Here is a 20,976-nt window from a genome sequence, read left to right as displayed (position 1 = left end):
CGAAAACCGCAAAGGCTCCATCTAAAAAATCCCTTGCAGTTTCTAGTCAAAAAGAAAATGAAGAACCTCTTGCCTTAGAGATTAATGCCATGTCATCTGACAAGGGCAAGAATCCAAAGCAACTAGGGGGCAAGAAGAAAGAGAAAAATAATAAGAAGAAACGGGAAAATTCACCTCCTAAAAAATCTTCTCAAGACCCTACCAGGCAAAAGAAACCTTGTTATCCATGTTACATATGCGAGGACGAGCATTTCACGAAATATTGTCCACATAAAGCTGAGGTTATGAAATTTTTGAAGACTTCAAGTACTTCAGCTGTGTTGACTGATCCGTTTTCGAGCCCATCAACCAATTTGGTTGCTATCGATCATGCTTCCCCAGCCCAGGTTCTTATGCTATCCATATCAAAACATCAAAATGATGCGTTGATATCAACAAGGAATAAAGATTATGGGAATCCACTATCATCGAAAAACAAGGCTACAGATCAACCTAGTAGTTCAACAACAACTTCGCCAGAAGTTGTTTTGCCCATCATTCCTGAACTAAATATAAAGCCGTCAAAGGGAGTAGTACATAAATCGACATTTAATCCTCATGCTTGAGAAGCACAGAATTATAATATATTGGAGGATTTGGCTCAATCACCATCCTCTATGTCGACACTTGAAGTGCAGCAAAATTTCCCCTCCCAAAAGTAGGCTTTGTTATCTGCAATAGGTGGGATCGACCCAGCGGATTCCAATCTTGTGGCCTTTAACCATAAAGGATATGAACCTCAGTTTCTGGTCCAACTCACTTTCCTTATACAGGTAAAAGCCCTCAATAAAACTATTCATTGAACAATTATTGATGAGGGGGCATCTACCTGTATTATTTCAATGAGTTGTTGGAAAACTTTAGGCTCACCATCCTTGTCACGATCATCAACGACATTAAAAGCATTCGATGGAAGAACATACATGCCATATGGGATATTAAGTAACTTTCAAGTTGAACTGGGGGGAAAGACAGTAGAAATTGAAGTCAAGGTCATTGATGGAAACCTTGACTACAATATCTTGCTAGGAAGGCCCTGGATTTATGCTATGGCCGTCGTTGTGTCAACATATTTTAGAAAGATTGCATTTCCCTTCCAAGGTGGAATTACAATCGTTGACCAACTAACCTTTTTCCCCAACATTTCACAAGCTACTGGAAGCATTCCATTGATCCATGGAAATTCTCAATTGCTTCAACATGTCGGAGTAGGTCTCCTAAAAGACCCTTCCTTAATGGGTGCTTTTGCCCTCCCGCCTCCAAGTAATCTAGTGAAAGTGGCCACAGTGGAAACTTTTCATATGATATCTTCTACATCATCAAATATTAAGAACAACTCTGACCATTTTGATAGTGTGGATCATCGCGGGGTGTTGCCTCCAAGCCCCATAGAATCTTTGTAGCAATCAATTTTCTAGGCCTGGGCGGCGAACCCAAATCAACACTCAGCAAGTGTTTGGGTAGATAGCTATCTAGAGTATGGTACCTCCTCTGATCCTTGGTCTCGTATACATTCTACAGATGAAGGAATCATTCAGTCTATGATGATAGGAGAGACATCATGGGAAGATTACCACCATCGTTCCCACCTTCAAGAAAACAATGAAGATTATTCAAGCGAATTTAATCATCCTTCAGTCTTTGATTTTCTATCAAATACTGTAAATATAGTGGATTCCGAGCGAAATCTGTCCAATATTGAAGAAAATATAGCCATTAATATCTTGAGCAAACCTAATGTTGTAGAGAATATTCATGTTGGCAAATCATGTTCTTCATGAGAACTAGAAATTTACTCCACTCTCTTTCGCGAATCCAGAGATGTCTTTGCATGGTCATATGAAGAAATGCAAGGCATTGACTCGAGAATTGTTGAACATGAAATAAATATGTATCCAGATGTCAAACCAGTAAGACAAAGGCTTCAACTTGTTCATCTGAAGAAAGCCACTACCATTACAGCAGAAGTTGAAAAACTTTTGCATGCTGGTTTCATTCACCCTATTACACTCACTGATTGGGTATCGAACATTGTTCCTGTAATGAAAAAACAAGGAACAATTAGAGTGTGCATCAATTATAGGGATGTGAATCAAGCTTGTCAAAAAGAAAACTATCCTACACCCTTCATCGACCAGATAATTGATGAAAGTTCCAGATGCGAAATATTTTGATTTATGGATGGATTTTCCGGATACAATCAAATCAATTCTGCCCATAGGACCAGTCAAAGGCTGCATTTATATGTCTATGGGGCACATTCGCATATCACAAATTACCTTTCTGTTTGAAGAACGCAGGGGCCACTTTTCAGAGGGCAATGAACTGTGCCTTCCATGACATCGAGCACATCGTTCAACCATATCTTGATGATTTACCAGCTCATTTTCAAAAGCAGACTGATCATCTGCAGCATTTGAGAACCATATTTCTACGTTGCCCACACTACAAGATATGACTCAATCCACACAAGTGTGTGTTTTGTGTTGGTTCCGGTCGATTACTTGGTTTTGTAGTTTCTAAGGACGAAATTCGACTCGACCCATGTAAGGTTCAGGAAATCCTTGACATGCCTGCACCTTAAAATTTGCTTCAGATACAGAAACTCCAAGGAAAAACAAACTTTTTGAGGAGGTTCATTCCACATTACGCTGAACTTGCTAAAGGTTATACGCGTCTTCTGAAAAAAGAAGTACCCTTCAACTAGGATCAGGTTGCGCAAGCTTCCTTTTATGCTTTAAAAGATTCCCTGATAAAGGCATCATTAATGTATGCTCCTGACTCTCATGAAGACTTTAACTTGTATCTCGCCACCATAGATACAACCATCGCTATGGTTTTAGTGCAAGAAAATGATGGCATAGAACATCTTATATATTATTTAAGTCAAAACCTAAATGATATAGAAAGAAAATACTCTTATGTTGAAAAGCTGGCTTTAGCAGCTATTCAAGCAATAAAGAGATTTCGACACTATATACTCTTCCACAAAACTACCATTGTGTTAGATTGCAACCCTATGACCTACATTTTGTTCCGTTAATTATTGGGGGGGAAATATTCCAAATGTATAGCCATTTTGCAAGAGTTTGATCTAGAATTCACCAAATCCAAATCAAAGAAGTCTCTCATCTTCGCGGAGTTACTTTGTGACCTTCCATCGTCATCCAATCATTTAACATCTAAAGCATCAATCGTGGATGAGACTCTGTTTCTGATATTGTTAAGCGATCCGTGGTATGGAGATATACTGATCTATCTCCAAACCCAAACTTTTAGGCCAAACACCTCTTGCTCAGAACAACAATGTATTCGATACCAAGCAAAAGACTACATGATCATCGGTGATACAATTTACCATCGTGGTGTCCATACAATTCTGCGAAGGTGCCTCATGCATGAGGAGGCCGAAAAAGTTCTGAATGATTGTCATTCAGGTGCGTGTGGGGGGCATCTATCTGGTTACACTACTGCACAAAAGATCTTACGAGTAGGTTACTTCTGGCCCACTATATTCAAAGATTGCATAATTGCAGTCAGAAGTTTCCATGCTTGTCAGATTTTTGATTGCAAAACCATATTACCACCTGTACCACTACATCTAGTAGTTGTTGTTGGGCCATTCGCTAAATGGGGCATTGATTTTATGACATGTAACCCCACCTCGGCTGGGGGGCATGGGTATATTATAGTCACTGTCAACTATTTTACAAAATGGGCCGAGGCGATGCCTACATTAAACAACAGTGGCAAAATGGCTGCTCTTTTCTTTTTCAATCATGTAGTCTCTAGATTCGGTGTTCCACAAGCTATAGTCACAGATCATGGATCACATTTTCGCAATCACATGATGGTTGAATTGATTGCCAAATTAGGACTGTCCCATGATAGTTCTACTCCATATTATCCGCAGGCTAACGGACAGGTTGAGGCGATCAACAAAGTCCTTAAGTTCATGCTGCAGAGAATGATTGGAGTCCAAAAACGGAATTGGCATTTAATCCTATACTCAGCTTTCTGGGCATATAGGACTTCGGTGAGAAATGTGACTGGATTTACACCTTTTCAGTTGGTGTATGGTCTAGAAGTTGTCTTACCAATTTAGTGTGAAATTTCATCTCTCAAGCTCGCAATTGATCTCCTTCCTGAAACTTCAGAGGAAGAGGCTCATTTCTTGGAACTAATCCACTTAGATGAAACCCTTCATGATGCCGCACTGGCTAATGAAGCACATAAGAAACATGTCAAGGTGCAATTTGACAAAAATGTCAAGCCTCATGTCTTCTCAGAAGATGACCTTGTCTTGCTTTATGATCAGAACTCTGACATATTGGGAGCATGCAAATTCGAACCATTATGGATGGGCCCCTACATTATTAAATGAGTATTGACAAAAGGAGCCTACGCGTTGGTCGATTATGATGGAATCCCGCTGTCGCAGCCCCGAAATAGGTTGTATCTCAAGCATTACTATGCTTGATTAAGTGTAGTACACTCTTTGTATATATACTTTTGTTACATTTTTGTTTTCTTTTAGAGTTATCATTTTGGTTATGTAATCCAATTTACATTTGATTGCGGATGTCATACTTTTTGGAACCATTTGTTGGGTATGCCAACAGAGCTAGTCATAGTACGCGGAATCTATCTTCTGCAGCCTGGGCCATTTTCACTCCAAGTGGTGAGTTAGTGAGTTTCAGGGGGATATGTATTGGTCGGTCGATGAATAATATCGCTGAATATAGCGCATTGATTGAACTTCTCTCTGATTTAATTTCATGTGGTATACACCGACTCATTGTCAGGCTAGATTCACAACTCATCATTCTATAGCTTACTGGCGTTTATTCTGTTCGAAACCCAACTATTTATCGCATGTTCCTAAGAGTCAAAATTTTGGAAAGACAGTTTGATTCCATTCAATATCAACATATTTCCAGAAATTTAAACACATTAACTGATTCATTAGCAAACTATGTGTTAGATAGGCATTTGTAGCATTTGTAAGGAAAGCATTTTACATTAATATTTGCATCAGGATTGCATAACTTAACTAGAATAAAACTCTGAAAATCAAAAATATATAATTGTTTATAGTTTTTACAAAATGTTTTGTGTCCAAGACAAAATCAGTCACATCACCAACAAACTCAAAATGAATGCAGAAAAACATCCTAGACTAATGATGCTGGTGATAACATGTCACCGCCTGTGCAATCATGTGCAAGAGATAGGTCCATCGACTCGGCACACCACTAGTGTGGCTTTGTAACCTCAAGGGTAACTCATCGGTCTTAACATCCTGAATACTGAGAGTAAGGCCCTCGACCTGATCCTACAACACTTCCAGGATCTTCGATATGTCCAGATCTCGAAGGATGGCCCTCCCTACAGCCTCTCCTACTGGAGCATCACCTGCCGCCCGTGGGCATGCCTCCGGTCGCACTGGCCCAATATCTACATACACATATGAGTTCAATTAGTCTTTATAACATTTTAAAGCACAAAAACATTATAAAACTGATAAACAAAGATATGGTCGAATCATTTTACCTATCGCACTCCACTGCTCGCCAGCCGGTAACGCCAAATCTGGGTCGCCTCAGAAATCCATCCTGACATATGGATACTCCAAAAAGACCATCTCCTAATGGTCGAACCACTCAAAGATGGCATCAGAGAAAGAAATCTGTGATTGACCAGCATGTCTGACCATAATATCAACCCATCTCTGCATCTGTGGTTCCCTCAGTGCTAGAAATCCTAGTGAAATGTACTGAGGATGCATCAGTGGAATCCTCTCCAAAGCAAAAGCAATCAGTATGGAACCATACCCAAAATTCTTGGATCTGTTATCACCCAGGTTGTTCCCTATGACTCCCAAGGGAATACGGCCGGGGTAACCACTAACCAGTCTTTAGATTACAGTTTCTAGCCAAACTGTAATCAGAGAGGGCTCTCTCTTTATAATTTGTCTCTGTTCTGATAGTATCTTAGGCTAGATGTGAAGTTTTGATTTTGGTTTAAATTTGTTTGGTTGGAAAAGGTTCAGTCAAACGTGTATGCTCTTACCAGTATCTTATATAACATTGGGCAATGGAGTCAGTGGTCCTTTGGTTTGGTGTGCTATGTTGATATAATAAGGAAAGCTGCAGAGCAGGATAATTGTCCGAGGAACAATGCTTTGAAATTGAGTTTGTGTGTAACATGTTCAGGATAAGAAAGGCAATTAAGGATCTTTCTATAAACTGATACGAAAGAAAAGCAATTGTTACCTGGAAGCATTTAAGAATTTCTAGATAACATTCACAACATGGAATTAAATGTAACATGAGCATTTAAGAATTCATGTCTATTTTAATCCTGAAGAAAACATTTACAGCAATATAAGATTGAGCACAGGGTGTTAAGAAACATGTCCTGAGCTATTCTTTTTCTTTGTTGCTAGATATGATAAGAATATGAAAATGAAATAACATAGGGAAACAGAACAGAGTTTAAAGGAAACATATCATTCCACCAGACAATGCAAGGATTCTGCAACAGCACTTAAATTATCAACAAGACACCATAGCTTTAGGAAATCACTGAGCTGAAATTGCTCTTTGTATTAAACTTTTCTGTAAATACAGAGTATACATGCCTCAGAGTAAAAATTACCAACCCCTTATGCGTTACTAAGGGGAGTATATATACAAATTTACATAAGAAAATATCAGAAAGGAGAGTGAATGTTCCATAAATGCTCAGTTAATTGCTGGAGTGTAGCCGCTGAGAGAGTAAATGTTGTGATCACTTTTAGTCCCTTAGCTGTCAGAAAAAGGTCAGAGACTGCTGACTTGGTAACTCTTGGAGTTGGTTAGGGGTGTACCGCCAAAATTTACGCATTTCTTTATCTTTTTGGCTAGCCGACATAGTCTAAATGCTGAGTCTGCATTCAGCTGCTTTTAATGCTCACTTTATCCTTCTGTTTGTTTGATAGTGACCTGGAGCTGGCAGTGACTGAACAGCTGGAGCTACCGTGGCAGAATTTGAAGCATTGCTTGCCACCAATCTTCCTTTGGCATCTGATGTCTCCGAATTTTTATTAGAATCTCATCGGCCTCTGTATACCGCCAAAAGTTAGGAGGAGTTTCAAACAAATGATTTGCCTCACTTTCAATGAAAAATAGGCCTTCAAGTTTAGTGTACAAGCTCTGTGCTGTTGGAGGCCCTGTTTCCTCATGAGTACTGCCAAATGCTGTGATTTGATTTTCAATGTAAGTAGCCATTCTGTTGGTGAATTGATCTCTGGTAATCAATTTCCCTGTGCTGTTCAGCAGGCCAGGCAATCCCCTTGCTTGTAGCATTCCCATTTTGAGTTTATACTCCTCCACCTCAGCCTGTATTTCATAGCATTTTCTTTCTACAGTCTGTACATAACTTCTGAGAGTTAGCACCTTTTTAGCTGTGAGGATGGCCTCTGTTCTGTTGACGATGCCAATGGCTGCCAGCTCCTCTTTGTCTTGCCTGTTCAAAAAATCTATCAGTTGGTTTGCCTGCTCAGGTCTGTTTCCTAGCACTGTTTTGGCCCTCTGGATTTCTGTTTGTGCTTGGCCAACTAAATCCATGTACTCATGGATTGTTTTGATGGATTTCCATTGTTTGGTGACAGCTTGGGTAATCTTACCCCACAAAATTCTTTTTATGTCGGCCATGGTACTTTCCAGATTGAGCTCTTTTTCCAGGGCCTTTATTTTATCCTTTAGGGCCTTAATTTCTCTGCCCTATTCTGCTATAGTTACCTTTGATTTGTCATACTTGGCATCTATCTCTGCCAATTTGTCCTTTGCTTTATTTATCTCATCTGCCTGGAGCTCCATTGCCTTGACAGCCTTGGTCAATTCTTCTACACTTGGGTGGGCATCTGGAGCTGCTGTTGTGCCTGCTACTTCTGTTGTAGGGGCCACTGTTGCCCCTGAAGTTGTTGCTGTTGCTGAAGCTGTTGGAGGAGCCTGGAGTGTAGATTCTCCCTGTTTTTCTTGTAGCGTTCCTTCCAGTTCTTTCTCCAATTCTTTGATCCTCTGATCTTGCTGTAGAAGGAGGTCAAGTTGTTCATCAAGCTGTTTTTCTTTTTGTAGTTCTGCTGTCTGGGGGTGTTCTGTAGGTAACAACCCCAACCTCTTCTTCATGGCATTCAGATCATCATCTTTCTTCTTTATGAGGGCCTTTACACCTGTTGGATCACTAGGATCATGCCCTAGATCAATAATAATCTCCTCCAGAGACTTTATTCTATTGTCCTTGGCCTTAGAGGACATCCTCTCAAAATCAAGCTGAGTGTTTGTGTTCTTCAAGGAATCTTTCAGCTCATGGGCCAGTGTGGCCTTCTCAACCAATGTGGAATAGACCATCTCCCAAGTCTGCTTGTGGAGTTCAATCTGGTCCATAGGATGTATGTCTTTAGCTAGGACCTCCACCCTTGTTTTGATAAAATCTGCAGTTGTCATTGGCTGTGGCCCCTTGGGTTTGAAATGGCTGAATATCATTTTTTCTTCCTTGAAGTCATAGACCACATCAATCTTTCCTGCTGGGCTGGTGTAGCATCTATGAACTGTTTGTAAACCTCAGCCCTTAATAACTCATTTGCTGCCTTGATCTTTTTAAAAGAAGCCTTAGTGCTTTTAGGCTTCTGGCTTTGGTGAGATGAGGATGACACCTCCAAACCAAGCTGTAAAGTCTGCTCCTGCTGAAAGGAGCTTGTCCCTGTATGTTGGCTTCCCTCCCTGTCCTTTCCTGTGCTGTTTAAGACATCTTCAGTAATGTCTTCCACCTCAGGGGAATCTGCCCTTTGTCTTTTGGCCTCTGGCTGATGGGAAGGTCCACTAATAGGAGTGGACTCTTCTCTCTCTCTTTTAGAACCCCTCTCCTCATGGGCTGGGGTTTGCAGAATAGGTGTTGTAGGAGTCTGAGTTTGTGGAGGAGGAGTTTGATCTTTCAGCTGCTCTGTTTGTTCCTCCCTCTGCAGCTCATTTTGCTGCTTAGTTTGCTGTTCAGTTGAAGGGGCTGCCTTCTCTTTCAGTGTTTCATGTTCTGCATCCATTATGCCTTTGCCTTTATCCACTGCTGCTGCCGATGTAGAGGGTGCCTGTGGTGCTGTCCTTGTCACTGAGGTCCCTTCTCCTACTGAGTGAGGCGGCCTGAAAGGTACCTGCTGCACATAGTCCAGGTCAATAGTCTTCTCAAGCTCTTTCATGTTTTTAAGCATTCTTTCTTCTTCAGTTAAACTCTCCACTAGGGTGTCCAGCTGCCATTCTTGCAAATTGGCATACTTTTCTATGTGTGGGTAGTGACAGTGCTTAATACCTAGGAGTCTGTACTTATTTCTCCTAGCAGTGATGAAACCTTGAGGGTCATAAGGGACCCATCGAAAACTATAGGACAACTTATATTTGTCTTTGAGGATCAAGTCTGCAGATTCCCATCCTTCCTTCTTGTTCATAATGAAGGGGCCCAAATCATTTTTGAAACTAAGGTGGGCCTTTTTCTTGGAGCTGTGGAAATGGGTGAGGTCTGACTGAATTAATTGCCTGTAATACTCCAAGGCAAACAACCTCATAGGTACATACTTGGGGAGCCTGTATGGACAGAGCTCACAACCATAAACTCTGAATACAGTATGGTGTTCATATAGGTACCAGTCACCTATTTTATATTTTTTAGAGAGCTGCAGAGCTTTCTTGATTTCATTAGATATTCTAGGTGGAGGGGAGCTCATCAGCATGCAAGAGACTGGGTACACAAACTGGTCAACAAATTCACAGTAGGTATAGGGTGAATTTGTGACTTTATGATAAACTGAGGTCCAGAAGATGACAGATCTTCTCTCCCCTTTATTATCCAGCCTTCTGATGTAACATGGGAAGGCTTCAGAATGATGAAACATGAACAGATGGTAGATGTAAGCTGAGTATCTGAAGACCCCCTGTCTGTCCACCTTGCTTAATTGATCATGAATCTTATTGGCTATAAACTTAGCAAAGTTATACTTTCGGGCAGGGGGTTGACGCGGGCTGTAAGCAGACAGCAACACTAGCATGGATTTATCCACATGCTCACTGTTTTGGTATCCCAATACATAGGCTATCATGTCTAGTAATAGCCTGCCTATATCATCGAAATGCTCCCTCAGATAGGGAGGTGGCCCTGTAGGCTGGTATTCAGGTCTCATGAAGTTCCGGGTGACCTTTTGCAGCTCCTCACTGGTCATCTTATCACCAGTTTCCAGCAAATAAGTTGTGGAGAACGGGACCAGCAACTCTGTCTGATCAAACTGTAACATCTTGTTGATGGAGTCAGCATTTATATAGAAGAGGATCCTCCCTGATGGAGTATTGACAGCTCTGTGCTGGACATCATAGTGTTCAGCACATAGGTGGATGATTTCAGGGAAAACATTCACAGCTGGGAGACAGTAATAGGGCAGGTTTGATTCTCATATCCCATGTGTACCATGCCCCTCCTTATAATCTTCCCTTAGTTGAGTGAATGTCTTCAAGAAGTCCCTGTCTCCCTCAAATTCCCCAATGAGACAATCCTTGTCAATGAATGGCAAGGCCTCCAGCTCCTTGTTGGTTTGATTTAATGGAGCTACACTGAGGGAAGAGGATGCAGAGGCTGCCATGCTATAATCTGAATTTGTGCAGGTGGAAGTACTAGCTTAACAAGTCTATAAGGACTTAAGTAGCAAGTGAACTGTAAACATAGGCTAGTGTCTTCCTTTTAACGAAAAAATGCAAGCTGGCTTTTGTGGTTTACTGCAAATTCACAGGGATGTGAATTGCTAATGGCAAGCTTTAGAGACAGTGATGTTTCTTTGGTAAGAATGCAGGTGGCCTGTACTCGGCAAAAGGGAACAATGCCGAGCACCTCGGGGGCAATTTTACAGTTTTAGCCCGCGGACTGATCGCTCCAGGGTCGAATTGTGGTTTAGGGATGGTGCAGATTGTTTGGGTTCACTTCAGATGGCAGGCAAAGCTGAACTTAGGAGTTTTAGCAGTCTTTTAATGGTGAATTTTACAGAGAATTGGAATGCATGGGCAAAGTAGGAAAACTGGCGAAATACCTGGAAAAACTGGCTTGAAAGCTTGCGGGCCGGCCTGTGGAGGCTTAATGCCGTCGAATCCTGAATTTGCAGCGGTTGTAATGTCGAATTTGATGGCTGGAGGACAGATTTCGCGGCAGCTGGTCGACAACGGCTACTTCTTTTGCGCGTGATAATGACCGAAAACGACTCATTTAGTCGTTTATAACGTTAATTTTGGAAAAAATGTGCATTTGGCGCTTTTCCGCCGATGACGTCAGCATGACGTCATGGCGGGGCCCGGGTACGGAGGTGACGTGTCTGCTGAGGTGTCCGCCAGGGTGGCAGGACACGGTGGCGGGTGGATGCGGTGGCGGGTGGATGCGGTGGCAGGACTGCGTGGAGGGCCACGGGACGCGGGGGCGGGCATAGGTGAGGTGACGTCAGGATGACGTGCGCATGACGCAGGGGGAAGGGTGGTAACAGGGAGGGTGGTAAGCGGGTTCCCCGCACCGCTTTTGCTGGCAAGTGGTATTGGGGAGGGGGGCTCCGAACAACCCCGGCGATTGACACGCGTCCAGGGTACGGAGGTGGTAAAACCGCTTTCCCCGGATGCTAAAAGTCGGCAGGTCGGGGAACAACAATGACCGCCCACCGTAAGATCTGGGCGCCTCGAGATCGGACGGCTGGCGGGTCCTCCGACGGATCGTGCAGGTTGGGGGGGACCCGCCGGCCGATTAAAATATTCTTTTTAAATATTTCGGGCGGGGACCTTAGAATAGTGAGTTTTTATGGGTTTTTTCGGGATTTCTTGGGTTTTTCCAATAATCTGAATGGGGTTTATGGTTAGAAAGGGTTTTTATAGGCTTTTCTTTGCAAATGAAGGGTTAAATGAGTGGATTGAGCTGTAGCAAGGGAGAGAGAGACAGTGGAGGCTCATCAAAGTGACCAGATGTCATTTTGATTCCTTTTCAGAGAACATATGGCTATAATGCCAAGGGGAGGGATATTTATACAAAATTTTGGGGTTTATACACCATGGTGTTAATACTAGTAGGGGAAAGGTAATGTAGGGAGGTTTACATAGTAGTGTTAGAGTTAATATGGATGAAGGGGTAAATGGAGGGGAAACCACTAAGCTTATTTGAAACTTGCTTAGTTTAGAGAGTAGATCAAAATGAAAAGATTTTTAGACAAGAAATGTGGCTTCTGAATGAACAAGAACCACCATGAAACCATGATGTTCTTCCCTGAATCTCAGCTGATGAGGGGATGTTAGTAATGAAATGGAAGGGGGAAGGAGGGGGGTTAGTCATGCTCCTTGTTGTAACTTGATGAAGATGAACACCTTGTCAATTGATTGATTTTACTCTGGTAAACATAGTTAACATATCTGCAATGGTAAAGATAACCTTTCTGCAACCCCAACTACTTACCCAGCTTCTTACCTAGCATTTTTATTACTTCTTGGAGGGTGCACTTGGACTTGCAGACCCTTTACTTGCCTTTTCTTTTCTTTGGCCTTTTCTTTTGTTTTTCTATCTATTTCTACCCTTATTGCTTCCAAGGCCCTAGATTAAACAGTTGGGAACCTTAATTCTCTACCTAGCTACTTGTCCGCCAAGATTAGACTGTTTGGACAGACTTCTTTCTCTATTCTACAACTGAAAATTTAAAGCATGACATGGTCCAGATTAGGCTGTTGGACCATCCATCAAAATTGAATCCTTATCAAGATATATACATACCTTGTCTCCTTATGAAAAATATGGGATCTTTGCATCATCAAAGCAGAGCATATTTGGATTTTCTATAACCAATCATGAAACATGAAACCTATTGATATAGGTAGCAAACAGTGGCTCCACATGGGGATGGTTTTTCATTTGAAAGACCAAGAACAGCAGGTCAGATTGCCTTGGTCCATGGCTGCCCAAATCATTCTTGAAGTTTGCTGCTTTGAAGTGCCAAATTGTGTGCTTCTCTTCTTGGTAGACCTCTGATTCTATTTACCTTCTGCTGGTCAGTCAATAAACTTGGAAAACTGCATTTTTACAATCTAAACAGAAAATAATATGTACATCTGCATATATACAAGGGAGAATCGGGTTGCACTCATGGATGATATTCAAAATAGTGCTTCAGCATCCTGCCATTCACAGGTCCTTCGTCCAAATCAGTTTCAGTGAGACTTTTTAGGAAGTAAGTGTTGTTACCTTGCACTGCTTGGACAGCAAATGGTCCTCTCCATAAAGAATCAAATTTTCCATGTTTTCCTTTCTCTTCTCTTCTTGCATCCCACTTGAGGACTTTATCACCAACATTAAAATCTTCTGCTTTGGTTCTTCTTTCAAAGGCTTTCTTTAGTTTTTCTTGTAACACTTGAACCCGGCTGAAAACTTGGTCTCTGGTTTGCTGCAAGCATATGATTTTATTTATTATTCTCTGCATATCATTTGGTTCAGCTTGGCTTTCTTGAAGAAGCTTCATGACAGGTATCCCTAGTGATGAGGGAAATCTGGCCTCTAGTCCATAAACCAATTCATAGGGGCTGGTCCCAATTGATCTCTTGGTTGTTAGTCTATCTGCCCATAAGGCATTGACTAGTTTCTTGTGCCAGTTCTTTTTGTTCTCTTCAAGTACCTTCTTTATAATGTTTACAAGGCTTTTGTTTGATGATTCAGCAAGGCCATTTCCTTAGGGATAGTATGCAGTAGAATGGCCCAAAGTAATATGAAATTTATGGCAAAAGTTCACCATTTTCTTGGATCTGAAAGCAGCAGCATTGTCTGTAATAATTTTATCAGGGCAGCCAAATCTAGCTAGTATGTTGTTCTCCAAGAACTGAATGATAGTGGAATCATTTGCTTGTCTGCATGGAACAGCTTCAATCCACTTGGTGAAGTAGTTTGTGGCTGTCAAGATCCATCTATGTTGGCCTGAAGATGAGGGATGAATTTCCCCAATGAAGTCCAATCCCCATTGTTGAAAAGGTCTCTCTGTTGCAATAGGCCTTAAGGGAAGTGGCAGCAGTTGTCTCCTTCCTTCAAACACTTGGCATTTATGACATGATGTGATAAATTTCTTGACATCAGAGAACATGGTGGGCCAGTAGTATCCAGCCCTTAGTATTTTATCCACAGTGGACTTCCAGTACAAGTGTCCACCACAGTCTCCTGCATGAAACTCTTGCATGATATTGTTAGTTTCATTTTCAATTAAACAGTGCAGCAATATCCCTTCATGGTTTTTCCAAAGTAAATTGCCATCCATCACACAAAATCTTGATGTTTTCATTTTTAGGAACCTACACTTAGTTTTGGACAGTCCTGGGGGAGCACACAGGTTTTGTAACACATAACAGATATCAGAGTACCAGGGGGATTGTTCAAAGGCTACATTGATCTTTGGAGTCGCCAGCTCTGTTTCACTGTCCAGCTGATTGATGTCTAAGGCTTGAAAATTTGTTTCTGTCATTAATTTGGCCAAGCCTTGCCCTTTTATTAGTTTTGTAGGTTTTATCTCAATGTCAAATTCCAAGATACTGGCAATCCATTTTCCTCTTCTGCCTTCTAAGTTTTCTTGGGTGAGAATGTCTTTGACAATAGGACTTGGCACATATGCTTTGACATGGGAATAAAGGATATAAATCCTAAAGTCTTTGATTGCTTTGACTAAAGCATAAGCTTGTTTTTCCATGATTTGATATTTTAAAGGCGCATCTCTAAGAGCTTTGCTAAAGAAAGCAATTGGCTTCTCATTTCCTTGGTCATCCTTTTGTAGTAAAACAGCTGCAATAGTATGTTGGGAAGCAAAAGAGAAAATGATAAATTCTCTGTCAAACTGAGGATTGGTCAAGACTGGGGTTTGGGTAAGGGCCAATTTTATACCTTCAAATGCTTGATTGGCTTCAACAGTCCACTTGACCTTTGAATCCTTTTTCAGCATGTTGTTTAATAATCTGCTTAGTTCTGCTAAGTTTGGAATAAACCTTCTCAAGAAATTGATTTTTCCCAAGAATCCTTGTAATTCCTTGACATTTCTTGGGTTGGGCATTTGTAAGATGGCTTGGATTCGGTCTGGGTCTATTCTAATGCCATCTTTTGAGATGATGTGTCCTAAGAGCTTGCCTTCTTCTAAACCAAACAGGGATTTCTTGGGATTCAGAGAAATTCCATATTTTCTGCATTTTAGGAAGATCTGTCTCAAATGTTTTAGATGCTCTTGGTCTGATTTTGAGAAAGGTGTAAGGTCATCTAAATAAATGACTAAAAAGTCATGAATTTCCTTGGCAAAGGCAATATCCATTGCTCTTTGAAATGTTGCCCCTGCATTCTTCAATCCAAAAGGCATCTTTACATATTTGAAAGTTCCCCATGGGGTTGTAAATGCTGTTTTGTCCTGATCATCAGGGTGAACTAAGATCTGGTTAAAACCTGAAAATCCATCCAGTAATGAGATCCTTGTGGCCCCCACTACTCTCTGCAAAATGTGATCCATCTTGGGCAAGGGGTAATTGTCTTTGAGGGATACCTGGTTTAGATTCCTTAAGTCCACACACAGCCTGATCTCACCTGTCTTCTTTCTTGTAGGGACTAAGTTGGAAATCCATTCAGAGAATCTGATTGGTGCTATGATGCCTGCTTTGAACATTTTATGTACCTCTTGTTCCATTGCTGGGAGAAGCATAGGATTGATTCTCCTCAGTTTTTGTTTAAAGGGCCTTTGGTCAGGCTTGAGAGGGATGGTATGCTGGATAACAGAGGTATCATAGGACTTCAGGTCCTCATAACTCCATGCAAAAACATCCTGGAACTCTTTGAAGAGGTCAATGTATTTTGGCTTTTGGTCAGGAGGTAAGGACGCTGATAATTTGATTATCTTGGGTTTGTCAATTGTACCTATGTTACATTCTTCAATGGCTGCATTTAGGGGCTGCATTTTTGGTTTTCTGGGAATATCATTTGAGTCAAAGATGTCCTCTAGTGGGGTTAGGCCTGTTGGTAGAAAATTGTCCTTTAGTTCAATGACTTCAGTTTCAGCGTTGGATACTCCCTCTTCCCAGTCAATTTGTTGAATTTGCTGGATGTTTTCTATATTGAAAATAGTTGGATTCAGCATTTGTTTTGCAGTCCTAGGTGATATTGGCTGAGCAGTCTGTTGGAACTGTATTTGTGATGGACTTGCTCCATTGAATATTTGTGATTGACTTGCTGTCTTAAGTATTTGTGATTGACTTGCTGTCTTAAGTATTTGTGATTGACTTGCTGTCTTAAGTATTTGTGATTGACTTGCTGTCTTAAGTATTTGTGATTGACTTGCTGTCTCATTGTCAATATTTAATCCTGCAAATTCTTGCTGCAGAGTTAAAAACAGGTTTATTTGCTTGTCATCCTCAAATACTTGCCAATCATTGATGTTGTTTGGAATGGAGGGTCTGTGTTTTACTTCAGCTGTGAAACGATGGTGGGGTTCAAAGGGCAACTTGCAGGTACTTGCAAATGTAGCCAAGCTATGGGCATGAAGGTTCTGGGTCCTAGGGATTTTCATAATCTGAAATTCAGTAAATGAATTTAATAGTTCAGCAGCAGCAGACCTATAGGATCTCAGCCTTTTGTCATTAGTAACAAAATTACCCTTAACCTGTTGAATAACTAAGTCTGAATCACCCATGATTGAAACCTTGGCCGCTTGTAAGAATTTTACTAACTTGAGGCCTAGCAGAAGAGCCTCATATTCTGCCATATTATTAGTACACCTGAAATTTAATCTGTAAGCTCTGCCCTCTGCATGGCTATTTTCTTTATTGTGTACCCAGACTCCGGCCCCTGCCCCTAATTTGTTGACTGAGCCATCAAATTCAAGGAACCATAGAATATCTTGTTGGGAAGGAGATTTTATGATCTGTTCATGGACTGGTAATGTAAGTAGCAGTTGTGGTTTTTTCTCTAGCTTGTCTTCTAGGACAGTCTCATCATTCAATTGGATGTTTTTGACAATTAAGGCAGCAGCACTATCTAATGTTAGATTGACTGTTGTTTTATGAGTGATACTACTCTCATTTGCGTCTTCTTTTTGTATGAACATCTTGGTTTCAACTTCACCTTTTGAGGGAGTAGTTGCATTATTGAAGAGAATGTATGAGTCCATGTCTGAATGAACAGCATATATAGGAAAATTTTGAGGTTTTTCTTCACTGCTGACCATATACTTCATTAGTGTTTCTCTATACAGTCTTTTTGGTTGCCCAAACACAGAGATGGTGGCATATGACATGTCTAATTGTAGGGAACCTTGGAGTTTGGCTCCCCATGATCTTGATAACAGCATTCCATACTTAGGTGGGATATCAGCAACTACCACCTCCATTAGGATTGTCTTGTTTGGGTATTGAACTAGAGAGACACATAAATCTTTTATGAGACCTAGGCACTTGACTTGGCTGGAGTCAAAGGAAAACAGATCCTTGTATGGTCTTGTTATGTCCAAATTCAATCTTTCCATGACTGCTTTTGGCATACGGTTGTGAGAGGCACCTGAATCAAACATTGCATTATGTAATATTTTATCATGAACATGTAAACTGACATAGAAAGGCAGTACCCCTGTGACTACTGTTTTTCCATCCACTTCTGGCCCAAAAAGGAGTTCTGGGGTGTCATCCAGTACATTGACATCATCTTTGTTGCTAGTGAGTTGTAGGGACCTTTTGATTTGTAATTTATAGCCGTCATGCTTGGCTAATTCCGAGAGAGGGATAGCTATTTTTATTTTGCTAATTTCTGTTTCGAGATCAAAAGGTTTTTCAGAATGGGTTTTGGGGTTATAGGTGACAGTTCTCTCCTTGTTCATTACATCTTCTTCTTGATTTTTATTTTGTCTTTGGGATTTATCCTTGTTAGTCAGTTCTTGAGGAGTAATATTTGAATTAGGATGAGAGGATGAAGTGTCCAAGGACTGCTGTCTTGAGGACAGTGGTTCAGTGATTTCTTCAACAATCACTTCTTTGGTAGGTAAGTTTAGTTGGTCACTAGGTTCTGTGACTATAACTTTTTCAGGCTGCTGATTAACCTCTTTCTTTTCAGGCTGGTTGATATTCACAGTTCTGCTCCTCAGCTTGTATTGTTTATGGACTTCATAAACAGCAGTGTCATAGCCTTGTTTAAAGTCAAAGGATTCACCTGATTTAGTTTGGAACAGTTTTATTTCCTCATCCTCATGATCTTCTTGTGTTAAGAAAACTTGACTTTCACCGTCTAGCCCTATCAAATTTATCTCAGGATCTTCATTTGGCTCAGTCAATGTGGAAGTTTCAGCATAGTTTTCCTGAAATGGAGGTCTGATTTCAGGATCAGCATTGGCCCTGCCATTGTTTGTGTTTGGGTTCCTCCTAAAATTTGGATTTCTAGGAGGGTTATTTTGTGGTGCTTCCCATGATGCTTTTCTTTCCACTGATTCCACCCTATCACCCAATCTTTTCATGCTATTGAGTATGGCATCAAGCTTTTGGTCAAAGGCTGTGGGTTCTTCTTTGTATATGCTTCTCTTTTCTAACCTTGCCCTGTTTCTTTTGGCAATCAAGTTTGCTTCTACTGTGACAGCAGCCTTTTGAGCGTCTTCAAGGGTTTCAGGTTCTCTTTCCCTCAACTGAAATGCTATGTCAGAATCAAATCCATCAGGGAATTTGTACAAGGCCAAATCAGGGGGGGGTCTCAAGTTTTGTGGTATTGCATTGTACACATTGTTGAATCTAGCACAATACTCTAGAACAGTCTCTTGAGGGCCTCTCTTGATTTTTTCATATTCACCAAGTATGTGCAGGGGATCTTTCTTCTTCTCCCATCTGGTAGTAAAGGCCTGATAAAGCTCATCAGGGGTTGTGATAGTGTTTGCAGCAATTGACCTGAACCAGGTTCTAACATCACCGGTCAGGCTTTGGACAAAAATTCTCATCCTCACACTGTCATCATCTATCTCATAGTTTTCAAAGTGATCTTGCATCCTCTTAGCATGTTGAATAGCAGAGTAATGGCCAGTGGAGTCAAAATATGTGATTTTGGTTTGGTAATCCTGGGGTAGAGCTGGTGGATTAGCAGGTAGCCGCAAGGGTGCATATCTATTTGCCATATTTGGTGGGTTGGGTGTATTTATAGGGACTGCTGGGATAATAGGAACAGTGGGTACCACAGGGGTAACAGGTGAAGCTGAACCTGAATGATGGTTGAAGGGGATATGTGTAGTGAATAAGGATGAGGGAGGAGGACTTTGAGATGTGGATGGTGAACTAGGAGAACTTGGAACAGACCTAAAGAGGACTTTAAGTGGAGTAGAAAGGTTGGGAAAATCTGCAACTGAGGTCAAAATAGCAGGCTGGTCCTGCTTTTGTTGCTTCCTGATGTTTCTTGGAATAGTGTTTGGATTATCAACAATGATGGGTGGATTAGGGTCAGGATTAGCCCTAGTATGTCGAGGATTTTTCTTAGGAGCCAGTTTCTAACTGTTTTTAGGATTTTTATATATATGCAAGGACTGGATGAAGACTTTGGAATGGCTATATATGTTTCAAAGCTAAGATGAAGGTTCCATAACTAGCTCTTCCCTAAAGCTGTCACTGTGGTACAGAAGCAGTTCTAAGGCCTCTTGGCTGGTTTCAGGCTTAATGGTAGCTGTGGAAGATAGATAGTAATTGAAAATCCTAAGAAGTCCCCAGTGGAGTCGCCAATTATGTTATCACCCAGGTTGTTCCCTATGACTCCCAAGGGAATACGGCCGGGGTAACCACTAACCAGTCTTTGGATTACAGTTTCTAGCCAAACTGTAATCAGAGAGGGCTCTCTCTTTATGATTTGTCTCTGTTCTGATAGTATCTTAGGCTAGATGTGAAGTTTTGATTTTGGTTTAAATTTGTTTGGTTGGAAAAGGTTCAGTCAAACGTGTATGCTCTTACCAGTATCTTATATAACATTGGGCAATGGAGTCAGTGGTCCTTTGGTTTGGTGTGCTATGTTGATATAATAAGGAAAGCGGCAGAGCAGGATAATTGTCCGAGGAACAATGCTTTGAAATTGAGTTTGTGTGTAACATGTTCAGGATAAGAAAGGCAATTAAGGATCTTTCTATAAACTGATACGAAAGAAAAGCAATTGTTACCTGGAAGCATTTAAGAATTTCTAGATAACATTCACAACATGGAATTAAATGTAACATGAGCATTTAAGAATTCATGTCTGTTTTAATCCTAAAGAAAACATTTACAGCAATATAAGATTGAGCACAGGGTGTTAAGAAACATGTCCTGAGCTATTCTTTTTCTTTGTTGCTAGATATGATAAGAATATGAAAATGAAATAACATAGGGAAACAGAACAGAGTTTAAAGGAAACATATCATTCCACCAGACAACGCAAGGATTCTGCAACAGCACTTAAATTATCAACAAGACACCATAGCTTTAGGAAATCACTGAGCTGAAATTGCTCTTTGTATTAAACTTTTCTGTAAATACAGAGTATACATGCCTCAGAGTAAAAATTACCAACCCCTTATGCGTTACTAAGGGGAGTATATATACAAATTTACATAAGAAAATATCAGAAAGGAGAGTGAATGTTCCATAAATGCTCAGTTAATTGCTGGAGTGTAGCCGCTGAGAGAGTAAATGCTGTGATCACTTTTAGTCCCTTAGCTGTCAGAAAAAGGTCAGAGACTGCTGACTTGGTAACTCTTGGAGTTGGTTAGGGGTGTACCGCCAAAATTTACGCATTTCTTTATCTTTTTGGCTAGCCGACATAGTCTAAATGCTGAGTCTGCATTCAGCTGCTTTTAATGCTCACTTTATCCTTCTGTTTGTTTGATAGTGACCTGGAGCTGGCAGT

At 40.9% G+C, this 20,976-nt stretch overlaps 1 pseudogene; it reads left to right on the top strand.

Annotated features, from left to right (window-relative positions):
- Nucleotides 1–11,295, top strand: part of LOC149256461 (uncharacterized) — a 51,285-nt pseudogene extending 39,990 nt beyond the window's left edge.
- Nucleotides 11,296–20,976: the final 9,681 nt, after the last annotated feature.

The sequence above is a fragment of the Pinus tabuliformis genome, chromosome 7 (assembly GCF_031772625.1).
Source record: "Pinus tabuliformis cultivar Carrire ecotype Pingquan chromosome 7, CPIR1, whole genome shotgun sequence".
Taxonomy (NCBI): Eukaryota; Viridiplantae; Streptophyta; class Pinopsida; order Pinales; family Pinaceae; genus Pinus; species Pinus tabuliformis.
The sequence above is the reverse complement of the archived record's forward strand: the minus strand, read 5'-3'. Positions and strand labels throughout refer to the sequence as shown.